At 41.9% G+C, this 18,800-nt stretch overlaps 1 pseudogene; it reads right to left on the bottom strand.

The window, feature by feature from the left end:
* Positions 1–1,975: 1,975 nt before the first annotated feature.
* LOC109702959 (transmembrane 9 superfamily member 3 pseudogene) lies at positions 1,976–6,181 on the bottom strand (annotated as a pseudogene).
* Between the last annotated feature and the right edge of the window lie 12,619 nt (positions 6,182–18,800).

Below are 18,800 nucleotides of genomic sequence, written 5' to 3'. Positions count from 1 at the left end.
GCCTAAGTTGGTTAACAGGGACAAGGCTAAGAAGGCTGGAACTTTCTTCCTTAGACTCCAGGGACCCATCCAAAGCTGCAGAGCAGAGCTGTGTCAGGGGCACTGGAGTGCTCCTGGATCAATCCCCACTCATCTCCTAGGGTTTAGCCTCTCCACCAAGCCCACCAGCAGCGAGACCATGGGTAGCTCAACACTGGGTTCCAACCAACACTCCATGTTCCCTTCTCACAGGAAAACCAGTCCAAGCTTCTGCTATGACTATGTGCAGCAGTGTGTGACTGGTCTGAAATTTCCCATGCAGAGAGGGTCAAGTGCAGCCATGCAATTGTCATGATGACAGATGGAGTGCAGAGCTCATTTTATTATCTACTTCACAATATCAGAATGCAAGACTATGACAATGACTTGTGAAGACGATGGGACAAAACCATTTGTACTGGAAGGCAAATTCAGCTATCCATGCTCATTGTTCAATCCTGTTTGGATGGAATGTGTGAGTATAAAAATGGCCTAGCTCATTCCTTTATAATAAAGTCAGAGGGAGGATATTTATAGGCAATGAAGCATTTTCAGCCTGGGTCTCCACAACAGGTCCAAACGTCTGCCATATTTCAAATACCCCAGCTGCAAAACAAATGTATAACTTGCCTTCTTGCATAATGTCCCTCTTTGTGTTAGAGACAAAACAGTAGAATAGATGGATTTTTTTGTCTGAACAGAAACAATATAATCTAAGCAAGAAAATTCAACAACAGCCTTACACAAATGACAGAACCTGCTGAAGACTGCAGTGCCAAAGGGATGGAAATTGTGCACAAAGTTGGAAGCGATCTCTCTAAACCAAAGTCCAATAATTCAGTTCCAGTGATTTCTGTTGGATTTAAAATAAATCTACAATGACAGTGATTTGGGGAGAATATAGGCTAGTCAAAATGGTCCCAATGCAGAGACGTAGCTCTACATACCTGAGGCAATCTGTGCTGCTTACTAACTGTATACTGCATATTGTTTACTGGAACTGTATTGCTTACTGTTTGTTAAGAAAGAAATAATGGTCACACTTACCATTAATCACATTCTTTACAATTGTAGTATTTCTTTTGTGGTTGTGTGTTCCCTTCAAAATAATGGAAGACAGAAAAGGTTAATAACGGAAACACAGTCTGAGTTTTTTCACACCAGCCACACCACCAGTTAAATCCATATATTAAGTCAAGACATAATAGTTCCCCAAACTTTCTTTGGGTTCAGGTACCCACAACTCAACTGAAAATGCTAACATGGAAAAATTCAGAAACAAACAATTCACAACACACTATTCTTAAACTTTGAAAAAAAATTTTTTACAGGACTGGAGATCAAACCCAGGGCCTCACACTACCACTGAGTCTTAACCCCATCCTTTTTGTTTATATTTTGTTCTGCTTTTGTGGCACTGGGGTTTGAACTCAGGGTTTCTCATTTGCCAGACAGGTACTTTACCACTTGAGCCACTCTGCCAGTCCCAATACATTTTGTTCATTTTTTTTTGGTCAGGAAATTTTATTTGAACATTCTAAAGTGGTAATGCTTTAGATGTTACTTAAGTGTCCCAGACAGGATTAACAAAATTAAATGTTTCTAAGTTACAAATTTAGCTCCTATAGGAGTCTCAGAAAAGAAACAGAAGAAAACAACACTCCGCCCAAAAGAAGTATGACACACATTTTGAAGAAACCCCAATGTTTCGTGCAATGGTAGGCAAGATGTAAAAAACCATCCAAATTCACACATTTCTACACCAATTATCATCAGAAAAAAGTACTCTGCGGTCAATCTGTACATCCAAACGCATTTGGGAATCTACACCTACGTTACATTATTTAATGTTATATACATTTATTACCCACCCTCCCCTGCTTTTAATAATTTCTTATGTAAAGCCTTCATTCAAACCCCAAAAAGATGTAAGACTAACTTGGGGGGAAACTAGATATTCAGTTAAAATGTAGTTTATCTAAATCTCAAAATGTTTAATAAAAACAAGTATCTTCTCCATTTAACACTTTGCTTTCTAACTATACAGTAAATTGCATTATAGAGAGTACAACTCTGTCTTTGGATGTATCTTCTTTGGATGTAATTAAGATGTAAGTGGATAATCTTAAATAAATGGGAAATTGGTCCAACAAGATAACAGTAAATATATTACATGCAGAATTTAATAATGTTAAATTCTTTTTTTGTTTGTTTAAAAGGGATGCAGTTAAATTGAGGGAAAAACCAACGAAAAACATGTCAAAAAAGAACCCAGATTCAATATATAAAAATGTCCCACAATAGGTCAACAATGGCAGTAAAAATAAAAGGAAAAAAAAGTAATCTCTCTGGAACATCATTTTTTCAGTAACATAGAAATACTAAGTGCCAGGAAGATTTCTATTTATGTAATTTTAGCATCCAAGTTTCCCTCTGCTTATTTTATTGGAACAAATGCTTTAAATAAACTATTTGTCCTCTTCACTGAAGAGAGCTGGTCTATTTCATCTTTAATGAGCTAGTTTTGGGAAGATTAGCCATGTACTGTACTAATGCCTACTGCATAAAATCCAAGCATTTGCTGAGAACAGTTGGAGAAAGCAGTCAGTAAGAACCTAGGATCAATGCAAATAGATGTTACTTTAAGCCATCCACAAAAGCGAGACCCACCAAGTACCCAATGTTAAGCCCAAATCACTTCTTGCATTTGTTTGTTTTGTTTTTTTGCTGTGCAAGTTCCACCACTATGAAGGAGAAAGTTCCATGTTTTCTTGGATCTCTAGTCAATTTTCACATTAGTATAGATTTTTCGGACAAAGGCACTTGTTCCCATGTAACCAGTTACTCCACACATTATCCCCAAGGCTGTGCTAAATACCGCCATATATCCAAAGTAAAATGATGTTTGAAATAAGCCATACATCTTTGTTTTGAAAAAATAGTAGTAAAAGGAGTACATGTAAACATAGATTGCAGTTGCTGCAGCAGAGAGGAAGCTTGTCCCCTGCCACCTATAGTCTTCTGCATTCAGCAGGAAGTACGTGCACACAATGGTCACACAGACCGTCACAATCCACAGGATGACCAGCACCAGCATCATGAAGCCATAGGCAGAGTAGATCTTATATGCCCAGAAAGATGTGAAGATGAAATACATGTCAATGAAGATTGAGCCAAAAGGTAAAATTCCTCCCAGGCAAACAATAACTGCAGGCTCCATAAACCATTTTTTCTCCAGTACAGGACGAGGCACAGCATTGAGTCGACAAGGGAAGTTGGGCTGACCTGACAGATTTTGGCCAAGTATTGTACCAACAAGATTTAGAGGAAGAATAACAAAAAAGCAGATGCAACAAATAGCCACCATCGTTCCAAAAGGAATGGCTCTTGAGGCATGGTAATAAATGGCTATGAAGTTGATGAAGAAGGCAGTGCCACACACCATAGCTGGAATAAGGAATGCCCCAATAAACATCTGTGTTATCCATCTCCTTCCTCCTTGTCTAGCATACAGACTTCCTCCAAAATAACCATTCACTGGCGATGTAGCAGCATAGACAAATATGACTGTGCTGGGCATTGATCCCCTCTCTCTATATAAGTCTTCTATCATTGCAACAATAATAACAATGAGAGATACAGCAAATATCTGCATCCAGAACCAATGAGAGAGGAAAATACCAGCGGGTGACTGGATGGTCTAAGTACATCTCCATGTACCTGCTTCCATCCATATTCATCTCCTAGGTCTCTATCCATGTCATCCATTTCTTCCTCTTTACTATACCGGGCATAATTTTTTCTTAAAGTTCTCATTAAAATCATTGAAACTAAGCCCACCAAGAAGATCACCATCATGAAGGAGTTAAAAATTGAAAACCAATAAATCCTATGTTGAAAAAAGGATGGATCAAGATATTTGTCAAATCGATGTTCAAATTTTACATCTGACTTTTTCCATTGTACTGAATATGACATCTGTATTTTAGTATTTGGAATCAGTTTCACCTTCCCTTCACTAGTAAGATTAACATCAACAATTCAATTTCCATTAAAACCTATTTCAAGTTTTTTGTAGGTCCACAGATAGCGATCTTCTCCATTTTCATCTGCTTCACCAACAATACCCCATATTGGTAAGTCATCTATGTACATCTGGACCAGTAGTGATTTTTGATAGCATACACAAATGCACCTCTTTTTTCTTTATCTAAGCCCATTTCACAGTAAGTAGCTGGCATCACATCATCTTTAAATTTGATATCCAGACCACTAAATTCCAACTCAACTCCTTGAAGTGCTTCTCCCAGAGTTTCATGGTAATGGCTGATACTTTTCTTTGACCCCACACAGAATGGAAGTGAAAAGTACTTACAGGTTTCTTGGCGATTATGGTAGGGCCCAACAGTATTCATCCAGAAGACAACTTCCTCTTTATCTTGATATGTGTGTTCCTGCTCGTCCGCTCGGGCTCGGGGTAGCAGCAGCAGCAACAGCGTCCCCCCCCCATTTTGTTCTTGAGATAGGGTCTTGCTAACTTTGCCAGGACTGGCCTTGAACTCATGATCCTTCTATCTCTGCCTCCTGAGTAGCTGGGATTACAGGCAAGTACTACCACGTCCAGCTGATTACACACTACTCTTAGCAGCATGATAAAATCTCTTAACATCCTGCTTCATCTTACCCAAAACATGAATCATACCTTTGCTTGGTGTGTCCATGCTGTATTCACTGCCTGTCTGCTAGCCAGCTGGTAGTGGTCTCAATTGTACATGGATTTGGTGCAAACTATTGTCCCAGGGGCCCAGTGGGGGTCTTGATAACGGGAGACAACTACATATAATTTTGTGAAAAAGTGTCAGGGGGCAGACAAAGAGGAAATTCCCCTCTGCTTTCTGAATGTTTGCCAGAAAGAACTTACTAGAGACAAGAGAAAAGACACAATTATTACTTGAAGTGGAATTATCCATTACCTAACATGATTCAGAAGCTCATATACTCCTTATCTATAGGTAAGGCTGAAAATGACTATTAGGGGAATAAAAGGACTCAGAAACAAAAATTAGCTTTTACGATGATTCTCTTTGGAGGGGCAGGCATGGTAATGAACACCTGTAATTCCAGCTACTCAGGAGGTGGAGCTAGGAAGGATTGTAGTTTAAGGCCAGCCTGGGAAAAGAGTTAGGGAGTCCCTGTCTCAACAAACAAGCCAGATGTGATGGTTCACCTAATCCCAGCCATGCAGGAGGGAGGCTTAGGTAGGTAGACTGCAGCCTCAGACTGGCCAGGGTAAAAGCACAAGACCCTACCTGAAAAATAACTAAAACAAAAGGGCTGAAGGTATGGCTCAAGCAGTACAGCACCTGCCCAGCTAGCACAAGGCCCTGAGTTCAAATCCCAGTACCACCAAAAGTAATTTTAAAATACTTAATTTTTAAATATTTCTCTTTGGAATTCGACTGCACTCAACCTTGAGTGCATTCACATTGAGTACAGACATTATCTTGTAACGAAGTCCTTTGGGGTGACTGCATTTCTCAGTCTTCTTTTCTGAGACAGATGAGGAGATTTTGGATGAGGCCAGAAGGCTTTTCGGTTTGTGTCCCAGAGTGGCTCCCACAGCACCTGCTGTCGGGGAGCAGGACAATGCTGGCGGGACCTCAGATCTAAGGCAGTATCTCAGCTTAGCAGGTGTGTTTTGAGACCCAGCTCGGAGCAGTCAGTGGGTCCTACTAGCTGGGATTGTGACATTCTTTTGATAAGTAACCAAGGCTCTGGGAGACCAAGGGGACCCAGGCTCATTTGGTGACAACCTGGGAGAGAACTCAGGCATGTGGACCCGGGAGGGAGCATCTCCCCACAGCTCAGCAGGTTCTCTCATGACACCACATTGCCAATGTGTTTTCCCTGTCACGAGCTTCCCATAAGCAAGCTTTAGGAGGGAAAGTCACTTTACATATGCACAGAGTGACAGTTTTCAGTTCTTTTTCCATCAGCAAACTCCAGTGTCAATCATTCCACCTGCTCATTCCTTGGAGCTGAGTCCCCGTGGTCTACGTGGTGACACAGACAAATATACAGGGAACACTTGACTATGAATTAACCAATCTGGAAAGACCACGGTCACCACTGATCAAGGGACCTAAGAATCTCCTGCCAGTTGTATAATATTTTTTTGGTAGTACTGGGATTTGAACTCAAGACCTCATGCTTGCTGGGCAGGTGCTCTTACCACTTAAGCACACCACAGCCCCATACCACATTTTTGTCTGTAGGGTGTAAAAGCAAACCTCTCAAGAGTGAGACACCTCTGAAAGGAAAGAGCCCTGACAGGTGCCAGTCAGAAAAAGGACCAGGTCCAGGGACAAATTTCACAAGTGCCACCAGCAAGAGTGGAGGGCATTGGAAAAGTGTCTGTGGAATCCAGGAGCTGAGGGCATTTTATTACGACCATCTGGGGAGAAGACGACTCGTGTACACGGGGAGAAAATGACTCGTGTACACGGGGAGAAGACGACTCGTGTACACGGGGAGAAAATGGCTCGTGTACACGGGGAGAAGATGACTCGTGTACACGGGGGAGAAGACAGTTCGTGTACACGGGGGAGAAGACGGCTCGTGTACACGGGGAGAAGACGGCTCGTGTACACGGGGAGAAGATGACTTGTGTACACCAAGCCTATGTCGGATGCTGGATAAGAGGGTGGGGTAGCATGAAGAGCATGGTGTGGGGGACGGGAGGACAGGCCCCACAGAGCAGCGCCTGGCTGGTTGGGATATGAACAGGGCACAGTGATGCCCGGTGGTCCACCATGATGGACCACCATCAAGGTGGCCCAAGTCAAGGTTTCAACATGCACTCAGGGAGGTGAAACAGTCTGTCACTGGTGCTCTGAGCTCTTAGTTGCCTCCCCTCCCCTCTTCTCCCCCCACCCTCCTGCCCTGGGAATGAAATTGGGAACATCTCAGAATTTGTTTAGTCAGGAGCCCCTGTTTCTGAAGGACACGCACGTGCACTGAGGAGAGCAGCTGGCCTTCTGCAGGGAATGTGACACAGCCCCCTGGGCCTCTCTTCTGCTTACAATTCATCCTTTGCTTCTCGTGGGTCCAAATCCACAGCCACCCTTCCTCCCGTCCTCTGCTTTCCACTCCTAGCTGAGAGCGCATGCTTTCAGTTAGTGGCCGGGTGAATGCCAGTCCCGCATCTGCAAACCTAAGGTGTGGCCATGAACGCCTGGCAAATTTCAACCACCAGGGGCGCCCCAAACCCACAGAGGCAGAGACCCTGCATTTGTCAAAAACCAGGACGCCCTTAAAGTGCGTGTCTGGGGCTGAGGATGTAGCTTGGTGATAGAGTGCTTTCCTAACGTGCACAGGGCCCTGGGTTCGAAGAAACACAAACAAGCAAACAACAAAACATGTCACTGTGTGTGGAGGGAGAACCGGTAAAATTCTCCTGGGCAATTTAGCAAGACCCTGTGTCAAAAAAAAAAAAAAAGAAAAGAAAGAAAGAATTTTAGAATCTTAGCATTTATATCATTGCATTTGTTGCAAAACTAAAATTTAGGGCAGGGCATGACAATATATGCCTGTAATCCCAGTTACTTTGGAGGCATAGCCAGGAGGATTGCAGTTTGAGGCCAGCTCAGGCAAAAATGAATGAAATCCTATCTCAAAAAGTCTGAGTTTAGCCCAGGCAAAAGCATGAGGCCCTATCTGAAAAATAAATGAAAAAGCAAATGGACTGGGGGCATGGCTCAAGTAATTCAATTCCCATTACCAACCACACAAAAAAACAAAAGAGAGGAAGGAAGGAAGGAAGGAAGGAAAGAGGGAGGGAGGGAGGGAGTGAGGAGGGAAGGAAGGAAGGAAGGGAGGAAGGAAGGGAGGGAGGGAGGAGGGAGGGAAGGAAGGAAGGAAAGAGGGAGGGAGGGAGGAAGGAAGGAAGGAGGAAGGAAGGAAGGAAGGAAGGAAGAAGGAAGGAAGGAAGGAAAGAGGGACGGAGGGAGGGAGGAGGGAAGGAAGGAAGGAACACGACTGTTGGGAATTGTTTGTTTCCAAATACAAAATCAAATTAGCTTTCAAGTAATTTCACTCTATAAACTATTGGATGTCTCTCCCCGTGCACAGGGAGATGGATGATGCAATGATTAAGACAGTAGAATGCAATCGCCTAGAAAAATCTCCAATCAGACAAGTATGGGAAACTCCCTCGCTCCCCTTTCACCTACCTTATTTGATGTCCTCATGGTATTCACACCATTGTCTCCTAAAGTTATTTTATTTTACAATCAGTACTCTCAATGATAAAGTGGCATATTTACTCACAATGAGTAATATGGGGAATCTTTCTGCTTCAATAAGAAATTTAATTTTCTCTTTTAACAAACAAAGGATGTTCCCTGTAATGATATACATAACTACACTTCTTATTAAATAATTTTAGCTCTTTTCTGTTTTCTAAAGATTCTATTTTGCAATCTGATGAAAAAAAAGAGTCTTTGCAATCACAAGTTTAGGAAACAGGTTATGACATGCAAAAGAACAAAGTTGGATCCTAATGCAAAATATATCAACTCAAAATGAATTGAAGTGTTAAAGAACTAAAATTATAAGACTCATAGAAGAAAAAAATTGGCAAAAATCTTTAACATAGGCAGGCATGGTGGCACACATCTATAATCCCACTTATTTGGGAGGCAGAGATCAGGAGGATCATGGTTCAAAACCAGGCAAAAAGTTTGTGAGACCCTCTCTAAAAAATACTCAACACAGTAAGTGGCTGAAGTTTTAGAGTACCTGACTAGCAAGCAGGATGTCCTGAGTTCAAACCCCAATACTTCCCCAAGAAAAATGTGAACTAACACTTTTGAAATGGTATAGGAATGTTAATTGAAGGAGAACAAAGTCAAATTCCACATGTAAGACTACGGCAAATGTATAAAAATGTAAAAGGAAAGGTATACAGTGTATACCCTAGTAGTACTCTAGTAGTAAATAATTGTATAGCCAGTTGGCTGGTTTGGCTTGTTTACATTCAATTGTTATCTTGATATTAAAATGATTTACTTTCCTATTCATCTAGACCTTTATGAGGTGTTGTGTACCGCAGAGGTGCCCCCTCCCTGGAAAGGTTCAGGACCATGAGAGTGTAGTGGGCTCCAGGAAGCAGATGTAAAGCATGCCTTCAATCTATTTCCTCTTGAAAGCACTGAAATGACAATAAGGGATTACCTTTGCAAAAAAAAAAAAAAAATAGATAATAAGCCCACAAAGACAAAAGAAGAGAGCAGAGGACACCTGCACAGAGATGGATCTGTGAGTGACTGAGCAGGTTATACCAGGAGTGTGAAGTCAAGATGCTTGAATTGGACCAAAGGCTCCCCCAACGTTCAGAGTGGGCAATATGAGTTACACCTGAAAGAAAGGGTGACTTTGGTGCTAAAGGCCAAAGATGGTGTGGAGCACATTACCTTAAGTCACATGGCCAGTCCCTCTCCAGCTCCATACAGCCAGGCAGGTGCCCTGTCATTTACCCAAGCCACACCTTCTCCACCTGTCTTGACTTCAGCACCACTGCATTGGCCAAGTTGCCTTCCACAATGAGCTTTGCTGACATTTCTCAGGACACTTGCAAAACCCACCACTGCCCTGGAAGTGAAAGACATTAGCCATCTCCACCCTCTGGGGGCAACCTGCTTCAGGTGGAGGACAGCAGCCAACAAGTGAACAATCCCAAGACACAACCTGAAGAGCTCTTCTTAAGGTCCCAGCAGCAACCACTGCCTCCAAAGTGAGCCTTTGTCATTTTTACATTTGCTTTTCTTCTCTCGTACTCCACGCATCGCCCATCACTGCCTCCTGTAATCCCTCCCAAATTAATGAGATGTATGTGTACCTTTGTATTAGGTCCGATTTTAGAGAAAAATTATGCTAAGAAAAAGTTTGTTTCAACATTAGTAGTAAGTACAAGAAAACAAAATATACCCCCCAAAGTGGACAGTCCTTAATTTTAGAGAAAGGAAAATGTTCCTGAAATACTAATCATAGCACAGCAGATGGCAAAGCTTAGACTAGCAGGTGTGAAGTCATAAAAACATAAACTTTCAATAATAATCTAATCACATTGTAATCTGATAATATTAGGTTCTTGGGAGAACGGGGCATGAGGAGGAGTGTGGATAGCTTTTGAATTGCACTATAAAAGAGGTATTGTGGCTATAAGAGTAATTAGGCCACTCAAACATCTCACACGGCCTAAACTATGTAGCACTTGGTGAATTTGTTTAATGCAAAGTTGTATGGGGTTAGAGAAAGGTATTTCCATCCATGACTGTGGATTTCCATTCCTGGTGCAGGGATTACCAGGTCTCTATGACAACAAGACCTAAAAATCTTGGTTGCCTTAGAGACAGGAGTGTCTCAGAACAGATGTAATTTTCAGGAACCTTAAAACACAGCCTGCTCTAAACAAGAATAAACTCCTCTTGTGTAAGAAGCACCTGGTGACTGATCTGGATGGAATGCATAAGAGAGGGGGTAGAAACTCTTAAGAATGTTCTCAGAACAGAAACCCTCCCTATCAGGTGGTCATCTGATGTAAGAATCAGCTAGTTTGGGTCTTCTCTGTTAAAGAATTTAATCAGTAATAACTGCCTCACTAACTTGCTTCCCATATGCTCGCTTCATGGACATAAAAGTTAACCTGATAAAAAGTTTAACCTGATAAAAGTTTCCATTAAGAACAAAGGGTTGTTTTCCTCAGCCAGGCAAATTTCTGTTTTTGCTAGACACCCTGTTTCCAGAGCTGATAACCTAAAACAGTTATTGCTTCCCTGAACATTTAAACTTCTTTGTCTCCAAATCCCATTTCCCTGACCTGGCCCTTTTCCAATTAACCAGCCATGTAGATTGTGAACCCAAATACTGCCCAATCTAGGCGAGTGGCAGCATTGTGTTAGAGATAAAATCTAAGTGGACTTTCACCCAGTGTGTTTGCTTACCAGACTCTTTGTCAGGTGCACACCCTTCTTCAGAAGTAAATTTTCCCTTGCCTATGGACTTCTGAATTGTGTCATTTATCTTGTGATATCCCCAACAGCTTAAATATATTTCTAACATCTGACCCTGAGAGTATCTGGTGGGAGCCACCAACCTGCTCCCCCCCTTCCCCCATCCATCCAGGGGACATCACCAGGCTCAACTCACCTTCCACCCCAATCTGAATGAAAGGGAAAAATCTCCCCTGGGGAGCTGATTAACTTGGACCACCCAAGACTCCAAAGACCCCAGAATGTGACCACTGGTGACAAGGATGGGATCTGCCTAAGCAAATGAGTAATGAGACCCAACTCCCTAGGAGAAGTGGGAGTGTGGGAAGGTGAAAACCAAATTTAAGCTTTAAGACATAGCCAAAGTAAAAGATGTGTTAACACACTGTCATTGCTTAATAAACAGAGGACAAGGGGAATCCTTTTTCAGTGCTCCCAGACTTTCCAGTGGAATAGAAAAAGAGTAAGAACTGTGGACTACAAGTGCTTGTTCGAGCTTATTAGCATCCTATATTCCAAAAGAAGCAGCTTCTAAAATGGGAGTAATCAGGTCCTCTGAGTCTGGTTTAACATTTGTAGACATTGAATCTATTTCTCCAAGAATTTGGTAAAATAATGCAAGAGCCAATAGGTTCACTCTAGAAAAATAACTAATATCTGTTTTTGCTGTGGCTAAAATTTTTCATCTTTTTGAGGTGATCATTTTCTGACTGAGTGCCCCAACAGTCAGGTGGGAGAAGGAATGAAGGTGTTTCATGAAAACAGTAGTCATTCTGTGTGGTATTCTCAAGTCATCTGCTTTCCTCATTATCATGACCCTGATTCTAAAGACAAAATTCCCATAGCAGAGGTACCTGGACCCTGGCTCTGCCAAACCCACCTGCATTGCTTTATTTCCCTCAAACAATTCTTGAAATGCCTCACCTCTCCCACATGCAAGCAATGAACTTTGTAACTTACCCCAAACTTTGTAACTTATCTTTTATGCCAAGGTGAGGCAGGACTCTTTAGGACTATTGCCTTAACTGTACACAGAGAAGATGTAGATATTTATTTCTGGGAGTATTGAATGTTAAAGAAGACAATTTCTGCACACAGTTTGAAGTTTACAGACGTTTTAAGCAGAGATCTTATTGTTGCCCATTGGATGGATCAGAGAGCTAGGAGATAGACATCCCAAACTCTGCAGGAATGACTTAGGTTTGTCATGGACAGTTAAAAGGAAAAATAAAAAATTAAAGTGATTTTTCAAATATAAGTTTTTCTTTCAAATAGTAATTTGATCTAGAGTTAAGAAAGTCAGGGAGTCCTTCATTTCTAGATACTTCCTAGGAGAGGCTAATCAAAAATGAAATTGCACTTCCTACACATTACAGACTCTGCCTATCTCAAAAGTGCAACGATGTCAGAGCTCAACCCAGCGAATCCTGTGAGAAAGCAGTTGGTAGAGCAGAAAGAATCACGCAGGTGAAAGATGCTTTTGTTATGCCTAACCAACATCCCATCTCTTGCAAGGGCACTGCAACCCATCAACCTGTTCTTGGGGGTTCCTGCGCTCACCCCAGGAGTTAAGCGTAAGGGGAAATGCCTCTCCCGCCCACATGCACAGTTGAGCATTAGGGGAGACCCAACAAAGTAGTCATTGTTTTGGAGGCAACTTCCGTTCTTCATAGGACACTGGGGATGCAGCACCATCCCTTTGAGTGACAGGCTGGGGTGACGCCTACCACACCTCACAAGATCCTCATTGAATCTCAGCTCACTGTGCTTCTGCAACAGGATGTCAAGTGATTGAGTAGGCTTCCTTTGGGCAAGGAGCAGAACTACCCTATGAGGTAAGGCCATTCTTCTGCCGAATGTCACCCATTCTTATAATCACAGGCACTGATTAGCGTGGGTGTGGAGGTCTACTTCCTTCTGGGTGATGACTTCTTTAACATGTTGGGGATTGCAAAAGGACTCAAACGGTTTACTTAACTTGATTGGCAGACTTTAAGAGTTCACATACTGCCAGTTGGGCAAATAGTTCAAGAGACCCTATCTCAAAAAACTCTTCACACACATATGAATAAAATAAAAATTAAAAAAATAAAATAAAAAAATAAATAAATAAGAGTTCACATACTAAAACACGTTTTTTATGAAGATGAGGTTATTATTTTTTCATCTCTGCCTCGGGTTCTTTTTGTTCATAAACAACAGTTGATAATTGCTGCTCTTTATGTTTCAAGGCAATACTGTTTCAAAGAGAAATTGAATGTATCTTCCAGGGAGAACGATATGGGATTGGAGGGAAGGAAGGAGCTAGAAAGGGAAGAGAGGCGATGAAGATTTACTCATTTTAACGTGGCCACTAACACATCGTTTTACTGTTGTATAACAAATTATCACAAACTTAGAGGTTTAAAATAACATTTAACTTAAGATAACATTTTTTATCTCAACTATCTTTATGATAATGACAACAAGTCCAGATTGAGGTGGCTGGGATTTCTGATTTCTGCTCAGGTCTCACAAGGCTAAAATCAAGGGGTGAGTTAGCTGTGTTCCCACCTGGTGCTGAAGTTTGGGGGTTGAATGCTCCCTAAAAGCCCAGGTGTTGAGGGGCTTGTCCCCAGGGTGGTGCTACTAGGAGATGGTAGAACCTGTGGGATGTGGGGCCTAGTGGAGGTCTACAGATCACTGGGTCCATCCTTTTCCAGGGCATGTGGTACCCTAGTTTCTTTCTCTTCCTCTCTTTGGCCCCAGGCTTGGGGTATAAGCAGTTTTGTTCCACCATGTGCCCCCATGATGAGGTACTGCCTCCCCACAAACACAAAGACATAGGATAAGATATCTTGGACTGGAGCCTCCAAAATTATGAGCTAAAATAACCTTTTCTCTTTGTGAATCAATCACCTCTGGTATTTTGTTATAGTGACAGAAAACTAGCACATCTAGACCGGAAGATCCTCTTCCAAGCTCATTCCTGTTAGTGACAGAATTAAGTTCCTTGCATCTAAAGGACTGAGGTTCCATTTCCTTGTGGGCTATCAGATGAGGCCTTTCTCAGCCTTTCAAACCATACAACCCCTCCCTTTCAGGGGCAGCAATATATATATTCATTTCCCCTGATGCTTTGAATCTTTCTGACCTCCCTACCAGCCAAAGAGAACGCTCTGCTTTTAAATCACATGATTAGATTGGGCCCACAGATAATCTCCCGACTTTAAGGTCAACTGTGTTACATGCCATAACAGGACTATGGGCACGAATTTATTCTGTTCACAGGTTCTGGGGAGTTAGGGTGTGGAGTTTGAGGACCAGTTTTATAATTCTAGTACACACTTATAGAGAAAATATTTATCAGTTCACCTTATTTCTCACCAGATTTCCTTTCCTTCAACCAAATCAACCATCAGAATTTACTATGCACTGTGATACGTCCCACATGGATCAAGTGCCCTAAGAGAAAATCCCACTGATATTATTTCACCACCAGCAGCTCGACACACATTACACATCATAAAAAACAGGCCTCAGCAAATTTATCATAAAATATAACCTAATGATACCACACGTAGTGATTTTCAGAGGCAAACTTAATTCCCTTCTGGCTGTGCTCTGCTTCTGCATTCATGCATTTTGGTGGTGCCTTTGACAAATACACTTCTATTGAGCTAGATAAATTAAAATTATTAATATGTTCATCCCAAAATAAATAGATGAAAATCAGAATCCATTCATTTGTCCTCTGCACCACTATACCTTTCCCCTTTCTCTTTTTCTTTCCTTCCTTCCTTCCTTCCTTCCTCCCTCCCTTCCTTCCTTCTTTCCTGCCTTCCTCCTCTTGGAAAAGCAGTAGTATTAATACAGAGCTAACATAGAGGCCTGTATTGGTCAGCTGAGTGGATCTGAACACTGTGCTAACAGTAACAAGAGAAACAGGCTTGGTTCCCATTTGGACCAGAGAGTTTGAGAGTGTTCCCAGACGTAGTATGTATCTGTAATTAATGCCTGCCATTTTTCAAATTTGTTTCCTGAGGAAAAGAAACCACATATAACTCAATAAGCTAGCACAAATTATTATTAATTCCAAGCATGGTATAAATGAGAAACTAGGAGAGAATTGTGAAACAGGCCATTCCCAACTTGTTCTGATAGCTGGTCTCAACATGAACTCAGTTTCTCTCATTAAAAATTTCCTAATTTGTCACAACTCAACCAATTGTCTCTCATTTCTGTTTTCTCTTTGTTTTGTTTTCTCTGTGCCTTTCTCCCTCTGACCCCGCCATTTCTTCTTCAAAAACCTGGGGTAAAAACAGACTAAACAAGACTGTGAAGATATAGATATATATCCCACCACATTTGCATTAGTCTAACGTGCCCACAGAAGGAAGTGACTGTCTGCTGTGAGCACAGACCTTCCTGTTCACGTCATTATGTAACTCTAACCACTTGCTGTTTAAACTTTGATATTCAACTGGTATTCATAATAAATCCAAGAATAATTTTGAGGATGCAAGAAATTGTGGAAGTCCTTTCTCAGAGATGAATCTGGAGCAATGGAATAAGTAAATGAATAAAATGCAGGAATGAAACATTCAAAATGCCAACAAAAATACAAGGCAAATATTTTCATTCCAATGGATTAAGAATGAATTCTGCCTGCAAACTACCATTACAATATGTGTGTGAATGTCATTTATGTATTTGAGCTTTCAAAGTCCCAAATGGTAACACATAGCTCCCAACAGTAAAACTAAAATCACATTTTTATTAAAAATCTAAGCCTCTTAAAGTACTTGGCAAATACAAACATATCACAGGAATGATAAATGCAGACTTCCCTTCGATACCATCTGCACACCCCACATGGCTCAGCTCCTAGCTTTCTGCTCCCCTGCTCAGATGACACAGTGGCTCCCTGTTGGCCACTCCCACAAATCTGACCTCCTTGGTCTGACCTTCACATCCACCACCAAATTCCTCCTCACCCTGCTCATCTCCCCTGCAGTTCCTGGCCTCAAGCTGGTTCTTCCTCCCTGTGCCACACACCACAAACTAGGAATGTTCATGGAACCATCCCATGTCCCACTAAGCATGCATAACAGCCTCTGCATGTTCCCCCCAAGAGCTTCCTCTCCACATACTTTCTGATGACACAGTCTTGACCTTGAACCCAAGGCTCTGGCATTCACCTAGTCTTCCTCTTCATTTCACTAGTCAAAAGTCACGTTTTCTCCCCATTCTCCTATCTAGAAAGTTGTACCATGAATGAGGGCCACAGAACACCAGGGATGTTTGAAACGAGACTGTGTTAGCATTACAGTGCTGGGGCACACACACTGCTGTCATTACACAGAGCGTCATGACTAGGTCTGACCATGACATGCGAGAGAGTGAGGTGCCATGGAAGAGTCCCACTGTGGTTCTCCAATCTCCTTCCCCAGCTATAGTGACCTTGAATTGCACTTGACACAGGGACAAGAGAGTGGCAGCCTGGATTCTGAGTGTTCACATAGAGCAGAGCCCTCTGTCCTCTGACAGAACACACAACATGTGTGTTTTAAGCCACAGGAATTTAGAAATTGTTTGGTATCTGTGCTTGATATAAATTGTCCAGACTAAAACAAAATTTTAAATCAATTACTATGTGAACAATCAAGCAATCTTTTTTTTTTCAGTAAAGAGGTTTGAACTCAGGATTTGAGCCACTCACCAGCCTTTTTTTATGTTAGGTATTTTCAAGATAAGGTCTTGAGAACTATTTGCTCTGGCTGGCCTTGAACCACAATCCTCCTGATCTCTGCTTCTGAGGTAGCCAGGATTACAGGTGTGAGCCACTGGTGCCCAGTCAAACAATGGATATAATTTAAGTGAATTTTGCTGCTCAATAAATATCCATGTAATTTTTATTTTTTTTTTATTTATTTATTTTTTTTTTTAGTATTCTATTTATTTATTTTTTTTTTTCATTTTTCTTTTATTATTCATGTGTGCATACAAGGCTTGGTTCATTTCTCCCCCCTGCCCCCACCCCCTCCCTTACCACCCACTCCGCCCCCTCCCGCTCCCCCCCTCAATACCCAGCAGAAACTATTTTGCCCTTATCTCTAATTTTGTTGTAGAGAGAGTAGAAGCAATAATAGGAAGGAACAAGGGGTTTTGCTGGTTGAGATAAGGATAGCTATACAGGGCATTGACTCACATTGATTTCCTGTGTGTGGGTGTTACCTTCTAGGTTAATTCTTTTTGATCTAACCTTTTCTCTAGTTCCTGGTCCCCTTTTCCTATTGGCCTCAGTTGCTTTAAGGTATCTGCTTTAGTTTCTCTGCCATGTAATTTTTAAATTTAAAACTCAGGATTTTAAAAAACTATTTATTTGTTGTAGACTTCTCAGATACAATTTTTCTGCATAATTCAGCATACTGGTTTCTCCCAAACCATGCATTTACAAAGTAATATGTTAAATTTTGAGAAATGAGGTAAGGTCTGTGACCAGGGATCACAGTAATTGGCTGCACCTCCACACAGATGTTGATCTTACCAAGATCAATATGGAAGGGAGGAGCAGAGGCCCTGAAGATTTCAGTCATAAGGAGGCAATGGGAGAGTCATAGAAGAAAGGATGAGTGTGATAGTAATATCATGTCAACTTGGCTGGAACATGGGGTGCCCAGATGTCTGTGAAACATTTCTACGTGAGGGTGTTTTCAGAAAAGGTTAGTATTTGAGTTTGTAAATAAAGTACAAATAAAGCATGTTACCTTCCCCAAAGTGTGTGAACCTCACCCAATCTTTTGAAGACCTAAAGAGAACAAAAAGGAACAGACAGAATTCTCTCTCTGTCTGGCCACTTAGGCTACAATCTTGATATTCTCCTGCCCTTGGACTAGGACTTATATCATCAGCACACTTGCTTCCCAGACGTTTAGACTCACACTGGAACAACCTTGCCTGTCTTCCTGGCTCTCCAGCTTGTAGAAAGCAGATCATGGGACCCCCTCAGTCTTCAAATCTTCAGAACTTCCCTCAGTGAACACTGAAAACCTATAATCAAGGGATGTTGGAAAGGTATGCTCACAAAGATTTCATTATTGGGAAACCACTCGCCACCATCCCTGGTGACCCAGTTCTCAACTGCTTACTTACTGTTCTCATGATCTTATGGCCTGGTGGCCTGCAGTGTTAGTCACAGGGGGAGGAATGCTTCCAGCAGGAGACACAACAATGGCTCCATTGAACCTGAAGTATAGACTGACACCCGGCCACTTTGCACTCCTCCTGCCTCTGAATCAACAGACCAAAAAGGCAGTTACTGTGCAGGCTGGGTGAATGATCCTGACTAACAAGAGGAAGTTGGATTTGTACTCCACAACAGAGACAAGGAAGAGTATGTCTGCAGCACAGGAAATTCCTTAGGGCGTCTCTTAGCATTGCATGCCCTATGATAAAAGTTAATGGAAAACTACAATAATCCAATCCAGGCAGGACTACAAATGCACTATCCAAACCCTTCAGAAATGAAGGTTTGGGTTACGGATTAGTCAGCTGCCCACTGTTATGACAAAACACCTGAGACAAATAACTTTAAAGGAAGAATGACTTACTTGGGCTCACGGTTTCAGAGGCTTTAGGCCATGGCCACTTGGCTCCATTGTTTCTGGGCCCATGCCAAAGCAGAACAACATGGTGGGGGCATATGGAGAAGCAGAAGCTCACAGTATGGTGGACAGGAGGCAGACAGGA

This window comes from Castor canadensis, chromosome 13, assembly GCF_047511655.1.
Source record: "Castor canadensis chromosome 13, mCasCan1.hap1v2, whole genome shotgun sequence".
Lineage (NCBI taxonomy): Eukaryota > Metazoa > Chordata > Mammalia > Rodentia > Castoridae > Castor > Castor canadensis.
The sequence above is the reverse complement of the archived record's forward strand: the minus strand, read 5'-3'. Positions and strand labels throughout refer to the sequence as shown.